Here is a 20,240-nt window from a genome sequence, read left to right as displayed (position 1 = left end):
AAAAAAAAAGAAAGTGACAAAATTCAAAAAAAATCATCAGATCATACTATAAAAGTCTAAACACAACAAAATTTGAAAATCTGGATGAAATGGACAATTTTCTAGACAGATAACAGCTACCAAATTAAATCAGGATCAGAAAAACCATATAAACAGTCTCATAACCCCTAAAGAAATAGAAGCATCCATTAAAAGTCTCCCATCCAGAAAAAGCTCAGGACCAGATGGATTTAGTGCAGAATTCTATCAGACCTTCAAAGAAGACCTAATACCAACACTCTTCAAACTATTCCACAAAATAGAAAGGAACACTCCCCAATTCCTTCTATGAAGCCACAATTACACCTATACCAAAACCACACAAAGATTCAACAAAGAAAAAGAACTTCAGACCAATTTTTCTTATGAATATTAACACAGAATTACTCAATAAAATTCCTGAAAACCAAATCCAAGAATGCATCAAAGCAATCATCCACCATGGTCAAGTAGGCTTGATCCCAGGGATGCAGACATGGTTCAATATATGGAAATCCATCAACATAATCTATAATATAAACACAAAGAAAAAACCACATGAGCATCTCATTAGATTCAGAGAAAATATATGACAAAATTCAACACCCCTTTTTGGCAAAAGACTTGGAAAAATCAGAAATTCAAGGCCTATACTTAAGCATAGTAAAAGCAATATACAGCAAACCAGTATCCAATATCAAAGTAAATGGAGAGAAACTTGAAGCAATCCCACTAAAATCATGGACTAGACAAGGCTGCCCACTCTCTCCCTACCTATTCAATATAGTACTCGAAGTCCTAAACAGATAACAAAAAGAGATCAAAGGGATGCAATTGGAAAGGAAGAAATCAAAATTTCACTATTTGCAGAAGATATATGTAACTGAAAAATTCCACTGGAGAATTCATAAACCTGATAATACAACTTCAACTAAGAGGCTGGATATAAAATTAACTCAAAGAAATCAGTAGCTTTCCTCTACTCAAAGGATAAAAAGGATGAGCAAGACACAACACCCTCCACAATAGTCACAAATAATAATAATATAAAAAAACCTCGATGTGACTCTAACCAAGTAAGTGAAAGATCTATATGACAAGAACTTCAAGTCTCTGAAGAAAGGAACTGAAAAAGATCTCCAAAACTGAAAAGATCTCCCATGCTCATGGATTGGCAGGATTAATACAGCAAAAATGGACATCTTGCCAAACGCAATGTGCCGAGTCAATGAAATCTCTATCAAAATTCCAACTCATGTACCTAGAACACATGGGCACCAGGGAAAATTTCCTGAACAGATCACCAATGGCTTATGCTCTAAAATCAATAGTCAACAAATGGAACCTCATAAATTCCCAAGCTTCTGTAAGGCAAAGGACACTGTCAATAGGCCAAAACAGTAGCCAACAGGTTGAGGAAAGATCTTTACTAGCCCTACATTCGATAGAGGGCAAATATCTAATATATACAAAGAACTCAAGGAGTTAGACTCCAGAGAATCAAATAACCCTATTTAAAAAATGGGATAGAGAGCTAAACAAAGAATTCTCAACTGAGGAATATCTAATGGCCAAGAAGCACCTAAAGAAATGTTCAACATCATTAGTCATCAGGGAAATGCAAATCAAAACAACCATAAAATTACACCTCACACCAGTCAGAATGGCTAAGATAAAAAACTCAGGTGACAACAGATGCTGTTGAGAATGTGGAGAAAGAGGAACATTCTTCCATTGTTGGTGGGATTGCAAGCTGGTACAACCACTCTGGAAATCAGTTTTGTAATCCCTCGGAAAATTTGACATAGTACTACCTGAGGACCCAAGTACACCGCTTCTGGGCATATATCCAAAAGATGCTCCAGCATATAACAAGGACATATGTTCCACTATGTTCATAGTTGCCTTATTTATAATATCCAGAAGCTGGAAAAAACCCAGATATCCGTCAGCAGAAGAATGGATACAGAAAAGGTGGTACATTCTGTACACAATGGAGTACTAATCAGCTATTAAACACAATGAGTTCATGAAATTCTTAGACAAATCGATGGAAGTAGAAAATATTATCCTGGGTCAGGTAACCCAATCACAAAAGAATACACATGGTATATACTCCCTGATAAGTGAATATTAGTTCAAAAGCTCAGAATACCCAAGATACAATTCACAGACTACATGAAACTCAAGAAGAAGGAAAACCAAAGTGTGAATTCTTTAGTCCTTCTTAGAGGGAGTTAACAAAATATTCAAGGGAGGAAATACACAAAGAGTGGAGCAGAGACTGAAGGAAAGTTCATCCAGAGACTGCTCCACCTGAGGATCCATCCCATATGCAGCCACCATACCCAGTCACTATTGCTGATGCCAAGAGGTGCTTGCTGACAGAAGCCTGACATAACTGTCTCCAGATAGCCTCTGTTAGTGCCTACAAATACAGAGGTAGATGCTCACAGCCAATCACTGGACTGAGCACAGAGTCCTCAATAAAGGAGTTAGAAAAAGGACTGAAGGAGCTGAAGGGGTTTGCAACCCCATAGGAAGAACAACAATATCAACCAACAGACACCCCCGGAGCTCCCAGGGACTAAACTACCAAACAAAGGGTATACATGGAGGGACCCATGGCTCCAGCCTCATATGTAGCAGAGGAGGGCCTTGTGGGACATCAGTGGGAGAAGCCCTTGGTATTATGAAGGCTTAATGCCCCAGTGTAGGGGAATGCCAGGGTTGGGAGGTGGGAGTGGGTGGGTGCTCACAGAAGCAGGGGAAGGGAGGATGGGATAGGGGGTTTCCGGAGGGGAAACCAGGAAAGGGGATAACATTTGAAATGTAAATAAATAAAATATCCAATAAAATTGGAAAGAAAAGAAATTAAAAAAAAGAAATACTCAAGTTAATAAAAAAAAAACAGTGAAATGAGTCACTAATATGCTTATTCAGTTATGTTGTGATTACCGGTAGGTAATGAGAACTGATAACATTGCCCCTGAAGTGATTGACTACATAGTATGTTGTAGCTGTCTTATGAAATAGTTTAAAGAGGAAGGAACATCAGAAAACTAGAATGTCAGTATAATCTCCAAACTAATTCTGAAGTCCTCTGCTAACATGAGTGTGAAGTGCAAGTGTATGTATTGATAGAAAAAAGAAGGGAAAAATTTACTGAGTAATTAAAATATGTTTCTTTAACTTGGTATTGTTCAAAAATGTTAACAAAACTATGATCAGAACTGGTAAGTAAGATCTGTAGAGAAGGTAGGCAGAGAAGATTCTAGTCACATGTCTCTTTCCTAAACATTATTTTATTAAAGTGCATAACATTAGTGGTTCGTAGAGCTGAGTCAAAATATATAGCAATTATCAACAGTATATTTTTGCCATTTTTTATTTTCTTTTTTTTAAAATTTTTTATTAGATATATTTCTTTTCCATTTTTAAATATGAACTTATTTTAAGGTGATATTGAAAAATACAATAGGAAAAAACAGCACTTAAGTGTTTTTAATTAATAAGCTAAATTATGAAATTATGATCATTATGTTAGATCTTTCAGATACATATAGTCACATATATATTTATAAATAATAAGGGATAATATTATGGTGATTAGTGTTACATTGTGCCCCTGGAAACCAAACAACCAGAGATGTTGTAGAATCATGACAACCTGTTCAGAATAATAAAATAGACACTAAGATAACGGAAAATACTTTCTGAACAGGCACATGGAAGGTTGAATGTGAGATACAAACTGAGAATGGAGAAGTATTAGCTTTTACTGAAATTTGTCAAGATACATTGCAAATATATATGTATTGAGAATGTTAGGTTGACTATAACGCTAAAAATATAAGGTCACCATGTCCAAAACACTTAAGGGCAATCATGTTGTAGCCATGCTTATTGGTAGTCTACTCACAATAGCCAGACAATGAGAACAAACTCCACATCTCTCAACTGAGGAATGGATAATAAAAATGTGCTGTATATACACAACGGGATTTTGTTCAGCAATAAAGAAAAATGAAATCATGAAAATTTCAGGTAAGTGGAAGGAACTAGAAAAATTTACAGTGATGGAACCCTAATGTATTATATATGTGAGTTAACAACATTTAAACTAGTTCTTTATTTTTCAGAAAAGAATATTTGGAATGAATTAAAATGTGTGATAACTCTTGAACTGTTGAATATCAGCCCTGAAACAATAATAGAGTAGCTGATAAAAAAAAAACCCTCTGCCTGTTTATCAGTGTTGTAACTGAATATAAAAGGAAGCTTATTTCCCATTTCCCTTCTACTGAAGGTAAATGTTCTGCTTAGGAAACACTATATGGATTAGAAGACAATATGATATTGAGATTCACTCATCATAGCATTGCAATATAAATGATCCTAAAGAAATCAACAAAGGAGTAAAGTTTTTGAGTTTAGTAGAAACATATGAGCAAAGTAAAAGGTTGAATTAAATTAAATAATGTTTGAATTGAACTTCAGCACATTTCCAAGGCCTGGCTTATACCAATCTGTATGGCACGGTGAATTTTATATTGGACTATTGTTTCAAATGGATCACTTCAAATTTTGCAATTATATAATTAATCTCTCTTCACACACGTTTTCTAGTATGCCTTTTCTTCCATTAACCCTACAGTGACATTCTTCATTATATGCAGTCCCTCCCCAGAGGAATGTATCTTGACCATAGAATTAATAAAAATGTGCAACCAATTAAAGGATTTATTTCTTGTCTTTAGAGGTTTGGTGGTGTAATTTTCTTGATAGTCAAAATCACATTGTCATACATTTTTATACATTCCACATTTCCTAGTCTTAAAAATGTTAATATGTGCAAGAAACATTTATAGTTTGAACATTTGGTATGGTTCTTAAGTCAATTCTTTTGAGGAATAATGACTTTCACCTACTTTATTTAATTTGGACAAGGAGAAATGGAATATGCATATGAAAACTATTGCCTTAAAATAAATTTTAATTCCAATAATAAAGGAAGTACAGTTTGTATATGAATTGACACCTTACAGTATTGAGAGAAACAGTTACAAAGTACTTTGCTATACAAATATAAAAACAAAAGTGAAAACCATCTTGATATGGGTGAATTCACACATACAGGCAGGCATACACAGAGGCTCATACACAATCTCATACACAGAGTGACACATACACAGGCACACATACATACCTATGCCCACAGGCAAACACATATACAGGCACAAACACACAAAGACACACACACATACAAACACACACACACACATAGACAAACACAGAGGCAAAAACACAGACACAAATTTGCACAGCCATACACACGTATACACTCCAAATTACAAATTGCTCTCCCACTCTCTTTTGATTTACTTCATTTCTTTGCACAAACTTTACTTTATTCTCTTTTGTGTGACTTTAGCCTGTTTTTCTTCTTTATAAATATGTCTACAGAAGCTTTCTGTTAGATTTTATGATTATATCAATAGCAAGATATTATCCAATAAATCCAAAACTGTTAGGAAAAGTAGTTATCAGAAGCAACAATCTCATAACCTAAAATTTAGATAAAAATATGAAATTTATACAAAATTATTAATACAAAGAACATCCATATAACTGTAGCTTAATATATAAGTATGTATGTTTTAGCAAATTTTGTTAAGTGATTTAAAAATTAGTTATAAAAAACACTGTATTTCATGTTCATGAGTAGACATCTGCATACATTCTTTCCCAGAATTTCAAGAACTTTAAACTTCATGTTGATTTCTGAGATATATCCTTAACCACTATTTTGTCTTCAAAGGAGCTGCAGGTACTTTGCAAAATTGGATGTTGTTGTGATGCAATGAATCTTAGTTGTTGTTCATTGAGATGTTAAATTTCATTTATCTTATGTGCCTTTGGACATCCTTATTCTATTGATTTTTTCCAGCCATGCAAAAACACAAAGAAGCATTCTTACTTTGTAGAAAAGTCAGTTTCAGTCAATGGCATGGCTTCTTGGCTCTGACTTGTTCCTAAGGACACTTATCTAAAGCTCCTGCAGGAGCAGATTATCCTGTGCACATGTAACTTTCATCAGCTGGAATTATGTGGAGTCCATTGTCATTACAGGTGCAACAGGTTGCTTGTAAGACAAACAACCATTTACAAATATATATATATGTGTATATATAATATTACATGTACATATATATATATATATATATATATATATATATATATATATATGCCACTGTCTGCTAGTTCTTCTCCAGATATTTGTTATCACTGGCTCATTCAGTTCCAGATATTTTTTCAAAGTTTACCAAGTTTATAGAAATATGTTCTTTCTGTTTTACTTTTGAAGAATGTGAAATGATTCTACAAACACTGTTTGATAAAAATGAAACAAAATACAAAGATGCTATTTTCCTCATTAATGGGCAATATGGAAATAGAGCAAAAGATTAGCAAGAGTGGGTGCTTTACATATGGAACTGTTATGATAAGCTTTGAGTTTATTATTTGTTTGCTTGTTTCTTCTTTTTCTCTTTCAATTTTTCCTATGGTAAATAATAATGGATGCTATTTTATTAATCAGTTTATAATGATATAGAATTTTTATTTATTCAGAATTTCATATTATATATTTTAATCAAGTTAATCCCTCTCCCTCAACTACTCCCAAATCAAATGCCACCTTCTTCCTCACCCTCCAAGTCTAGTTTGTGTTGCTCAATCACTCCAAGACATGTGGTTATTAAATATGTTGAATAGCCTTTGTACAAGGTCCATTACACAGCATATCAACATTTTTGTTAAGGAGGATACCTAGACCTGTAGATTCTCCTTGCTACTGCAGTTGCATTGAATAAAGAACAGAATGTGGTTCATTAGCTTCCTGTCAGAAACGCAGCTCTCAAGGACAAATTAACTTCCTACTTTCTAAAATTCAGCAAAAGGCCCAAATACATACATGTTGCCCTCTTGTGTTTCCTTCAGGACTTAATTTTTAAAAATTAATTATTTATCTGAAATGTTATCCCCTTTCTGGTCACCCATGCCAGTTCTTCACCCCTCCATCTCCCCTCCACATCCCTTTTCCCTGGGCCATCAAGTCTCTACCGGATTAGACACATCCTTTCCCACTAAGGCCAGACAACACAGTCCCCAGCCACATTTCTGCAGGAGCCTTGGACCAGTCAGGGAATGCTCTTTGGTTGATGGCTCAGTCTCTGGGAACTCTGAGGGGTCTATGTTAGTTAACATTATTGCTGTCCTATGGGGTTGCCATCCTGGTTCAGATTCTTCAATCCTTCCCAAAACTTTCCATAGGAGACCCCAACCAACAACACACAAAACTAAAATAATTTGTGTCATTGACTGTTATTGCCTGGATCACTAGAAAAAAAAAGACAGATCCAATAAATTAAATATTTCTGTTGAGAAAGTTTGAAGACAATTACTTATAAAAACTACTGAATCTTTGTCCAAAATACTAATGATCTGGGGATCCAGTATTTAAGGAGCTTCACAGAGATATACTGCATCACTCTGCTTTACCTGTGCTTTCCAACAACTGTTATCTTTGATATTATTAACTAAGTTCAATAAGATCTTAGATGTAAGGGAGTCTGACTTGGTAAGTGTGAAGTCTAGGAGATCCTATGAATATTTTAATAACATTAATTCCTTTACTATTCCTATTTATCGTGTTGTATAATTCATGACTCAGGGAATGATAATCTATATAATTCCTGAAGCCTTACATACTCATGGTTTCTTGAGTTGGTTTGTATTGACACATATATAATCCATGTGCTTGAATATACTAATGACCTAATAAGAGAATAGTATCTTAAGATAATTTGTAAATTTTGAAGTTGTCAAAAAATCTTCTCTATAGTTACATTTCAGTTGACTCCAAGATACTATTGTTTTAGTAAACTAGTATTTATAAAGTATTATTTAATACAATAATGGAAGAAGAATAAATTTATACAACTGAGGTGAAAATAATTTTTGCCAACTATGTGAATATATCTTTGTCTCGAAAAACCATAGGATACTGAGATATATGTAGTAAATTTACATCTGTATTACTTACAGCCCATTCTTATGGAATTTCATATCAAATATAATCTTATCTATTAAAATTTAAATAGGTATTCTTAAGGATTACACATTAAAATGGCATTTATAAACAAAATAGTTTTATAGAACAGTGAATGTTTAGTGAATTAATACCTAATTTTCAGGGCAAGAATATTTTCCTGAAATGGGTTGAAGAAGACCAGTGTCCCAAAAGAATGTATAAAGAAGATAAAAACTACTTTATAATATTAACTTTTGGATAATAATAATAATAATAATAATAATAATAATAATAATAATGAGATGCCATCATAGGTTTAATATAAAATATTGAGGAAGGAGGACTGTCAGTGGTAAAATTTCTTAACCACCATGGAGGAAGGCTTTGGTTTGACTCAGAGTCAGCACATATTTTAATCAATTAGGATGACAAAAAATAGAGAGTAGAATAGTGATTGACAGAGGTGGGCATGGCTCAATACAAGAGAGAGTGATGGATATATTGGTCTGAATATTAGAACAAGAGGCAAAGTCCAAACCATGATAGTTAAAGGCACAGTATAGTATGACAGAGATAGTGAGGTATTTTCATTCTAGTTTGCATTATGCCTGTCTTAATTTCATATATTTGGCTTTTGTTCCTCCCCTGAAAACCTCTCTTCCTTCATCTAGGGTGCAATAAACTACACCGCCCGTGGAACCTTTACTTTCTCACTCACCAGGTGTTAATTTATACATTTTTACTCATATCCCCTCTTTTCTCGATCTAAAAACACCCTGCAGGGATGAGTAGATGATTCAGAGGTTAGAGTGAATGGGACTCCTGAGGAGAACTAGAGTTCAGTTCCACTTATAACTCAACCACTTATAAATGCAACGTTAAGAGATCTCTACATGCATACACATATATTCACACACACACAGACATACACACACATACACACACAAACACACAGACACACACAAATACACACATATACACACATACAAACACACATGCACACATGCATGTATGCACATGCACATGCACACACACATGGACATGCACAATAAATATTTAAGAATACATTGTAAAAGAATCTCCAATACTTCTCTCATTGTGCTTGTTTAATGAGTACCGGTTTCCATATATAAGTATATAAGTATGAATAATACATTAATTAACTAAGGAAATCAATAGAAAAGAATACTTATTTACTCACAGTCAAAGCTAGCAAGCAAATGTTATCTTTTAATAATGCCAAGCAACTGAAGTGACAGCGCGCTTCAGAACTGTATTGTGCAACTGCAACTGTTAGACAATACAAAATCATGTTTATGACAGCTTGCTGTCTGCTGCTTGTGAGATTGGCATGTCCCTTTCCTACCCAGAAGGTGAGAAGATGATGGATTTAAACAGTCAGTCTAAAGCATTTAAACCAAGGAGGCAGAAAGGGCAATATTTTGTAAAAATCCCTTAGTTTAAAACTCCTCATTTAAGGTCAGTGAAGTAGAAATCAAATCAAAGTCGTCTCACACAATGAATGCAGACACTGATATAAAAAAGATGTTAACTGTTCTAGATAACCATTGGGACCTGAGTTGGACAGCTTTGGGCAATTCCTTGCTCTCCTTTTCAAAGTTTAATTTGAAAGAGAAAACAGAACTGAAATTACTTAATTTTTTGTTGTTGTTTTACTTATTTTGCTTTGTTTTGGTTTGATTTCGGTGTTGAAGATCCACATCACTGCTACAGTACTCAACCACAATACAAAACACAGGAATAACAATTATATAAATGTATTAATTTATTTAAAATAAGTCCTTAGATTTTAATGCACATAGCAGAAAATGTCTAGAAGTGAATCTGTTAGTAGGCAAACTACTTTTGATGAAATTTTGAGGACCTGATTTCAAACAGCTGATTCCAGATAAAGTCAGCTATGCTGGCAAGATTCTGAAATAATATTATGTCCATTGCAAAAGTGGAAGTAGAGATAAGAAAATCCTTAGAAATTTGCAGGTCAGATAACAGTGTATACATAATGGCACACACATTTACAGGTTTAAGCACATACAGCATGGAGATTTCCATGCACTGCACTTAAGAACACATACAAACACACATACACATATATGCACATAAGCATACAAATACACATGTAAGTCTCTCTCTCTCTCTCTCTCTCTCTCTCTCTCTCTCTCTCTCTCTCTCTCTCCTATTGGAAAATGAATGAACAGTCCATAGAGCTCTTCATAGGAGAGGTACTGGTGATCAGAGAGAAAATTCCCCACCCCTCTCTTTCTTCTTTCTTCCTTGCAGGAAAATTGCCTTTAATATGTTTTCTTTTATATTTGCTTTGTTCTTTTGTTTTGTTTATTGTGAAATAGCAAGGTAGACCAAAGTGGCAAGCTAAGGAAGCATACTTGGAACTGTAAGAGCTCAAACACACGCTTGAAATTGTACTACTTTGTTGACATTAGGTTTAATTACTCGACAGTGCAAGTTGGAACAATACCTGCATGTCACAGCATGTCTAGCACTATCATTTAAATGAGGCACAAAATATTTGAACACAAAATCAGGATTTTCTGTGATTTGAGACAACTGGACTGTTAAAGACTAACTTGGGAAACTTTTAATTTTTCTGTTACAAGTAATAAAAAATACATAAAAACATAAAAAAATACAAAAAAAACAGAATAAAAATACATAAAAATAGACTTAAGATTTTCATCCAAAATTCCATTATTGTATAATTTCATGCATGCAAGTAATAGAATTATAAATTTTATTAAGAAATTTGAATTACTTAAAAATAGTTGCATTTGATGATATGAGATTCTACATAAGAAACCCCAATAAATCTACCAGAGAACTTCTCCAGCTGATAAACAGCAGCAAACTTTTATATCAGCAAAGTGGCTGGATATAAAATTAACTCAAATAAATCAGTAGCCTTCCTTTACACAACTGATGAACAGGTTGAGAAAGAAATTAGTGAAACAACTCCCTTCACAATAGCCACAGATAATATAAAATATCGTAGGGAAACTATAACAAAAAAAGTAAAAGATCTTTATGATAAGAACTTCAAATCTCTCAAAAAAAAATCAAAGATCTCACAAAAGGAGAGATTGTCCATGCTCATGGATTGATAGAATTAACATAGTAAAAATGGCCATCCTACCAAAGGCAATTTGCAATTCAATGCAATCCCTGTCAAAATCCCAACACAAGTCTTCAAAGACATGGAAAGAGCAGTTCTCAAATTCATCTGGAAAGACAAAAAGCCCAGAATAGCAAAAACAATTTTAAACAGTAAAAGATGGCTAAGGGAATCACCATCCCTGACCTCAATCTCTACTACAGAGCAATAGTGATAAAATCTGCATGGCATTGGTACAGAGACAGACATGTTGATAAATGGAATAGAATTGAAGACTCAGAAATAAAATCACACACTTACACACAGTTGATCTTTGACCCAGAAGCCGAAAACATACAATGAAAAGAAGGAAGCATCTTCAATAAATGGTGCATGTCTAACTGGATGTATGTATTTGGAAAAATGAAAATAGACCTATATTTGTTACAAAGCACAAAGCTCAAGTCCAAGTGGATGAAAAACATGAACATAAAACCAGATACACTGAATCTAATAGAAGAGAAAGTGGGAAAGAGCCTTGAATTCATTGGCACAGGCAAAATTTTCCTATACAGAACTCCAATGGTTCACACCCTAAGATCAAGAATTGATAAATGGGACCTCATGAAACTGGAAAGCTTTTGTAAGGAAAAGGACATATTCAATAAGACAAATCAACATCCTGCAAGTTGGGGAAAAGATCTTCACTAACCCCACATTTGATAGAAGGCTAATATCCAAAATATATAATGAACTCAAGAAGCTAACCACCAAAAAATAACCCAAAGAAGTCAATCCAAAAATGGTGTACAGAACTAAACCAAGAATTCATAAGAGTAATCTCAAAAGGCTGAGAAGCATCTAAACAAATGTTCAAAGTCCTTAGTGATCAGAGAATGCAAATCAAAACGACCTTTAGATTTTACCAGTCAGAATGGCTAAGATAAAACATATGTCGGCCAGGATGTGGAGAAAGAGGAACACTCCTCCATTGCTGATGGGATTGCAAACTGGTACAGCAACTCTGGAAATTAATTTAGAGGTTCCTCAGAAAATTGAAAATGGACCTCCCTAAAGACCCAGAAATACCACTCTTGGTAATATACCCCAAAGATGTCCCACCATGACACAAGGGCACACATTCCTTTATGTTCATAGCAGCATTATTTGTGATAGCCAGAAGCTGAAAACAGCTCAAATGTCCCACAACTGAAGAATTGATACAGAAAAAAATGGTTCATTTACACAATGAAGTACTACTCAGCTATTAAGATCGAGGACATCCTGAGTTTTGCAGGCAAATGGATGGAACTAGAAAATATCATACTGATTGAGGTAACTCAGCCCCAAAAGAACATGTATGGGATGTTCTCACTAATAAGTGTATATTAGCCAAAAAAAGTTCAGATTACTCAAGAAACAGTTCATAGAAATCAAAAGTTCAACAAGCTGAAGGGCCCAAGTGAGGATACCTCAGTCCCACTTGAGAGGAGAAGAAAACAACCACAAGGAAGGAGGGACAGAGGGAGGAATGGAGAGGAATAAGGGATGGGGAATGGGAGGAGAGGTGAACCTGATTAGGACTGAAGTCCTGAGGGCCAGTAGAAAGAATGGAAACTGGCAACCTTGGGAGGAAAAAGAGTTGGAAGGAAGATCTAGAATGTACCAGAGACATGGGATGTGAGAGACCCTCAGGATTCAAAGTGGGGACCCTAGATGAAATGTACTACAATGGGAAGGGGGAACTTATTGAACTCAACTCCAGCAGACAGACAGGGCATCTAGTGAAGGATGAGGTTGCTATGCCACAGTCAAAGCTCTGACCTATAATTATTCCTGTCTGAAAGAAATGCCAGGATGGATATGGAGAAGAGTCTTAGGAAAAGAGGTCTAGTGACAGCTCCAAAGTGGGATCCAGGTCAAATGAAGCCCCATGTCCTGAAACCATTACTGAGGCTATGGGGACGCTCACAAAAAAAGGGACCTATCATGTCTGTCCTCCAAAAGACCCAAGAAGCAGCTGAAAGTGTCAGATGTAGATATATGCACTCAACCAATGAACAGAAGCTGCTGACCCTTCTGGTTTCTTAGGGAAAAGCTGGAGGAAGCTGAGGAAGAGGGCAACACTGTAGGAGGACAAGTAGTCTTAGGTAACCAGGACCCCTGAGATCTCTCACACTGGATTAACAACCAGGTAGTATACACAAGCTGAGTGAGGCCTCCAACACATATACAGCAGAGGAGACCCAGATATGGGTTCAGTCAGAGAAGATGTACCTAACCCTGAAGAGACTGGAGGCCCCAGGAAGTTTGGAGTTCTGGTGGGTGGATGAGATGGGGACATTCGTGTGGACAGGGTGGGTGCAGTGGGACTGGGTGGAGGTATGGGATGTGAAATAGTCAGGGGCCAGACCGTGACGGAAATAAGATCTGGATTGTAAAAATAACTTAATTAAATAATTAAAATAGTTGCATTTGATATCTTCTTCGAAAGGGATAAATTTTTTGTTGTTTTGTTTTGTTTTTGTAATAATGTGACCCCTGAAAAGTTGAGCTCACATCAAGGAAGTCCTGAATCCCAAGACTAGCATAGCAACATTAACTTGATTCTAGGGAGGATGATAGAAAAATGAGAAGTTATCTCAAAATTACCTTAAAATCAATAGGACATTTTGGAGGTTGGTAGGGAGTAGTTAAAGATACGGGTAATATCTTCAAAATGTAGTATAAAAAGTTCTTAAGGAACTGATAAAATATTTAAAGAAGTAGAAATTTTCAAAACAAAGAAAAAACACATTAAAATGATTGTGAAAATATTTACTCAATGAGAGTACTAAGGAGTTCATATAAATACAGAAGCTGAATTTTGTAAAAGTGTGATCCATAGTGACAGATCAGACAGAATCTGTTGTGATACTGTATTGCTATAAAATATTATTTTAACTGAATATTAAGCTGGCAAATGTTATATTATCATAATAAGTAAATATTAAAACAAAATATTACATACCTTAGGAAGTAACATTAAAATAATTCATAGAATATACTTTTTAGAAGACTCAGAAGAGCTGTGCCAGACACAATATGTGCAGAATATATACATGAACAAGAACTATGTCATTCAAAATCCTCAGAACAACTTAGTATTATCATTCACTAGAAAAACTTAAAATTTCTTAATAGTGTATTCATTCAGCCTTAGATTTACCCTTAGGTTGTTTTCATTAATTAAAATTGTATTTGTTAGTCATGAAAGTATATATAATAACTACAAAATCATTTTTGATAGTACATATGTTGATAATACTACATCGTACATATTATTTTATAGCAATATAAATACTGAGTTCTCTCATACTTAATATGTATTTATTTAACTTTTTGGTTTGACTGCTAGAATATGCACTGATCTTTTTGTTATTTTTCTACTTCTGTTTCTAAAATTCTCATGTGATATTTATGCTATAACAGATTTTTCAGCACATGATCTTTATAAGAAACTTTGTATCATTAAGTTAAAATACAAGTTAATCCCAGAGACCTGTTATAACACAGTTGGAAAACTGTTTCCGAGAGAGTTGATTTTATACTAAAAGTCAAGGTTAATTTATCTATTACTTTTTTGATTATTGATTAATTAGAGATCACTATGATTGGGAGTATCTGGAACATCAGAAAGGCAATGGATATTTTGGGGTCGACACATTACATTGAAGAGCAATCAAAATGGAAACTAACTTAAGGACAAAGATGGAGTCCTTCCATGTTTGGCTTAGATTGAATACTGAAAAAATGTTATTTCTCTGGAGAATAACTTGCCTGTAGGGTTTACATTTGAAGCGCAGTTGTTAGGAGCTAGTATGTAGAAAATTAAACATCTTACCTTCCCCTTCTTTTTCTATCTATAGTATAAAATCTTATATCTAAATTCAGAATCCTAAATATTCATGATCAGAGAAGAGCCTGTCCACAACATATTAAATTCTTATATATAGTCATCCATTTTTTCCCTCTGGATATTTTTTTCTGAACTATTTTCATTGAATAAGTTAGTAGATTTTATACAACTCTGATGCTTATATCTCAGCTTCTTCTTCTCATTCATGGATTCTTCATATTTGATTTGTTTTTTTGTGACACAGAATTTTTATACTTTGTCGTTATTAGCTCTTCAGTGTTTTTCTCCTTTTTTGTGCATTTTAATTATATGCTTGTTTCTATCCTTTTCCAGGTCATCAGTCGTATTATACAGAATTTTTTTTTAATCTAAGAGAGAGGTCAACTTACTAAAAAGCCTCATACTCTTAAAACAATAAACTATTAACATATCATTTGTCAGCATCCTAATAATCCAGAGGTAGGGAGCATATTACAAGCCCAGAAAGTAAGTGTTAATCACAATATGTGCTTTCCAAAAAAGTGTTTTACTGGACAGGTAGAGAAATAATTGGAGAACATGGCTATAAAAAGCTTTTCTTAAGGCAACTAATGACCACAGCGTCAGAAAAAGAAAAAAGACTTTAAAGTAATAATATACAGAAAGGAGAAAAAACATGGTCTCAAACACTTGAGCAAAAAAAACCGACTATTTTTGGGAGGAATTGATGAATTTGCCAAAGTTACGGAGGTGCTCTGCCTGTTTCTAAGAGAAGATCTGATCTTCGCTGAGGCTGGTAAGGGTGACACCGAATAACAAATAATTCAATGGATAAAAAATAAATAAAGACGAAGTTCAGTGGATTATCAAATGTTTTATAAGTAATAGCAGTTTTAACTCACCAGTTAAGAGATATAACTGTCTCATTTAGCTGAAAATTTGAACTTCTTAATTTTCCAAGAAATACATTTCACTGGAAAAGATTCCCAAACATTGAATGCAAATGATTAAAACACTTTACTAAGAAAGAGAAGCCAGCATCTTGAAAGTTTTGCCAGTGGGTTAATGTCACCCTCTCTCCTTTCTCCACTGGTTGGCTACAAGAGGTGGTCATTTCAGTCTCCATATCTGAGAAATCTGAGCTATGGTCTCCTCCATAGACTCCCTGTAACCTCCTCTGTCCCAGATCTCAGACTAGTCCCAGAGATGCCTCCTGCACTGATTTCCATTTTCTCACCCAAGCCTCTCCTGTGTTCCTCCCCCACAGCTGATCTCTATCCCAATTCTCCTCAGCTCCTCCCTACACAGTCCTCTCCCTCCTTCCACCTCCCATGTATATTTTATTTCCCCTTTTGAGTGAGATTCATGTATCTTCCCTTAGGTTGTCCTTATTACTCAGTTTCTTTTGGTCTGTGAACTGTAGCAAAGTTATCCTGTAATTTATATCCAATGCCCTGTTATTAGTAAGTATGTACCATGTGTATCTTCCTGGGTCTGAGTTACCTCACTTAGCATGATTTTTCTACTTCCATTTATAAAGAGTAGACATTGAGAAAACATTCAGATCAGTTACTAGACAAACTTGAGACCAATCCCATGTGAGAGAACCAATCCATGACACTAGTAATAATACTCTGCTATGCTTGCAGAGAGGAGCCTAGCATAACTGTCTCCTGGAAGGATTCATCCAACAGCTGACTTAAAAGAAACAGATGCAGAGACCCACATCAAAATCACAGAAGGAGCTTATAGAAGACTGGAGCATAAGATTGGCCTAGCTGGGAGGCTCATAACATTAATTTTGCTACTGCAAGGAATCATAATGGAAATATCTGATTGTAGATACCTGATGTTGGGTAATGTTACATGTTCTTTTGGCCTCTTTTGTTTCCCTTTTATTTGAATTATCTCTTCAGAGCTTTGATTCAACCATATGGGTATTAAAATTAATTGATAATCTATTACCAACTATTAATCTTGAAATATCAGCATATATATTGAGCAGGGTGAACTTATATATTTAGGTGTGTGTGTGTGTGTGTGTGTGTGTGTGTGTGTGTGTGTGTGTAACAATTAATTTAAAAAGAGGCCATGAATTTAAATATGATGTTTTGGAGGAAGAGAAAGTCAGATATAACTAGTATAATTATAATTTCAAAAATTGAAATGATGCATAAGTCTGTATAAAATAAATATAGTTTAAATTAATTAAGCTTCCTCATTATTGCTACTAACACTGACTCTCATACACATGAACAATAAAATTCTAACTTCACATGTGAAGCTGTCTTTCAAAATTTTGGTCAGGGTTATTCTGCATATATGTGTTTTAATTCCATGGCTGAATATGTTCTTCTCTGTCAGTTTTTGTCTTATTTAGCCTTATCAGAGCTTGTATAATCAAGGTTATTCCAACTTCAACTTGTATTTTTCATGTGGACACTTGGGAATTCTCACTCTACAAATAAAATGTTAAATGAAAAGGCCAACAAACTTTAAAAAGACAAGTACCTGTTTGTAAATATCGGATACCCTTAGCCAACTGTAATGAAAGGTTTTCAGTCCCCAAATAAGTCATCATCCACAGGTTGAAAACCTCTGGTATAAATCATTTAGTGAATTCAGCATATGAGAAATAATCTTCACTGTTAAAGGGAGACTTATTTTGAAAACACCTAGGAAATATACTTCTACCGAAAGTGTCTTGGAGAGACTTTACAAACAGCTTTAACTGAGATGCTAAAGGCTGCCTTAACAAATGCAACATGCCCTCCTTGGATATGATCTCACAATGAAGAATGCAAGTTAAATGTCAAATTTCTCTGCTTCTGTCCTCTGATATGGCCAGATCTGTGCATATTCCTGATGCTATACCATTTTCATCTGATAGATAGTAGCCTCAAACAAGAGCCAAGTAAATTAAATTCGCCTTAATAAATTTCTTGCTGGGTATTATATCAAAAAGGCCAGAAAAATCTCTAACACATAGCCTTTTACAAACTTTCTTCCCATGAATTCTATTTAATATGCACTGCTATGCCATTAAAGTTTTTATTTTCCTGATGATTAATTATAATCAGTGTTTATTCAAATGTAAATTGTGTAGATTTCTATGTAAAATATTCCAGACCTCTGGCTATTTACAGTTTCTAGATGTTTCATTTTGGCATTTAGTATTGTAGTAATTTACTCTGGGGAAAACACCTGGAAACATGTGTTACAAATAATTTCCTCTATTCTGTTACACGTTGTTTAGTGCTTCTAAACTTTCTAAACTGGGGATTTTGTTTTTTTTTATTTTTGCATAAGTATCACTATTTGATTCATTTTTTTAACATTTTATTGGATATTTTATGTATGTATATTTCCAATGCTATCCCTTTTCCCAGTTATCCTCTCTCCCATCCACCCAGCCCTCCTTCAGTGAAGATGCTCCCCCTTCCACCCACCCACTCCCACCTCATCACCCATATTTACCTTCACTGGGGAAATGAGCCTTAGCAGGACCAAGAGCTTCTCCTCTTATTTGATCCATTCTTACTTGAAGCTCAGTATGTAAGCCAGGCTAGCCTAGAACTTGCAGCCTTCCAAGATAAGCCTCTAGAGGGCTGTAGTACAGGACACTACCATCAAACATGGTTGTTTCTTTTCCTTGATAACTAGAAATTATTATTACAAAAGTTTTGTTAATGGATTTCCAGTTGTAAATTTATATTGTGATAAAAGATTAATTTTATTATCATAAGTTTAACCAACTTCAGTTTTGTTGGAGGTTTATTACATAACTCTTCACTCTTTCATATTGCCCAAACACAGGTGCATACATTCTTCATGTGAGCCTGACATTAGTTTAGTTTCTGATAACTGTGCTATTCCAATACTTCTAATCCATGTAGCTTCAGAAATCTTGAGGTAGTTTGCTTCAATTTGGGTGTTATATTATTTCAGGATGAACAAAAATTCATATTCCTATATGTATCTATCTACATGTTAATATCAAGAGGCTTGTTGTTTTATATGAAAATATAGTGATTTTTACTGAGGTTAAAATGAAAGTGTAGCTTACTTCATGGATAATGGAAATTTTTTTCAGATTTAAAAGGGATGTATTGTAGGCCTAGAAAGCATTTCCATTTTTTTATTTTTTATTAGATATAATTCTTTACTTACATTTCAAATGTTATTCTCCTTTCTGGTTTTCTATCCATAAGTCGCCATTTCCTCCCCTCCCCCTCCCCATATGGGTATTCCCACTATACATCCCTCTTACACCCCCATATTCTCCTACACTGGGGGAAGAACCTTGGTAGGACCAAAGGCTTCTTCCCCTGGTGCCCCAACAAGGCTGTTCTCTGCTACATATGCAGTTGGAGCCCTGGGTCAGTCCATGTATAGTCTTTCAGAAGTGGTTTAGTCCCTGGAAGCTCTGGTTGGTTGGCATTGTTGTTTTTATGGGGTTGTAAACTCCTTCAACTCTTTCAATACTTCCTCTAATTCCCCCAAGGGGGTCCTATTCTCACTTTGGTGGTTTACTGCTAGCATTGACCCCTATATTGGACATGTTCTGGATGTGTATGTCAGGAGAGATCTATATCCATTCCCATTCAGCATGCATTTTCTAGCTTCATCAATCTTATCTAGTTTTGGTGGCTGTATACATATGGACCACATGTGGGGCAGGCTGTGAATGGCCATTCCTTGAGTCGCTGCCCTAAACTTTGCTTCCATATCCCCTCATATGTATATTTTTCCCCTTTTAAGAAGGAGTGGGAGCATCCGCATTTTGGTCATCCTTCTTCTTGGGCTTTCTGTGGTCTGTGGGTTGCATCTTGGGTAATTTGAGTTTTTTTGGCTAATATCCACTTATCAATGAGTGCATACCAAGTGTGTTTTTCTGTGATTGAGTAGCCTCACTCAGGATGATATTTTCTAGTTCATTCCATTTGCCTATGAATTTCATGAATTCGTTGTTTCTGATAGCTGAATAAGTACTCCATTGTGTAGATATACCACATTTTTTTAATCCATTCCACTTTTGAATGGCATCTGGGTTCTTTCCAGCTTCTGGGTATAATAAATATGGCTGCTATGAACATAGAGGAGATTGTTTCTTTGTGTAGGTT

This window comes from Rattus norvegicus, chromosome 2 (assembly GCF_021556685.1).
Source record: "Rattus norvegicus strain SHRSP/BbbUtx chromosome 2, alternate assembly SHRSP_T2T, whole genome shotgun sequence".
NCBI lineage: Eukaryota > Metazoa > Chordata > Mammalia > Rodentia > Muridae > Rattus > Rattus norvegicus.
The sequence above is the reverse complement of the archived record's forward strand: the minus strand, read 5'-3'. Positions refer to the sequence as shown.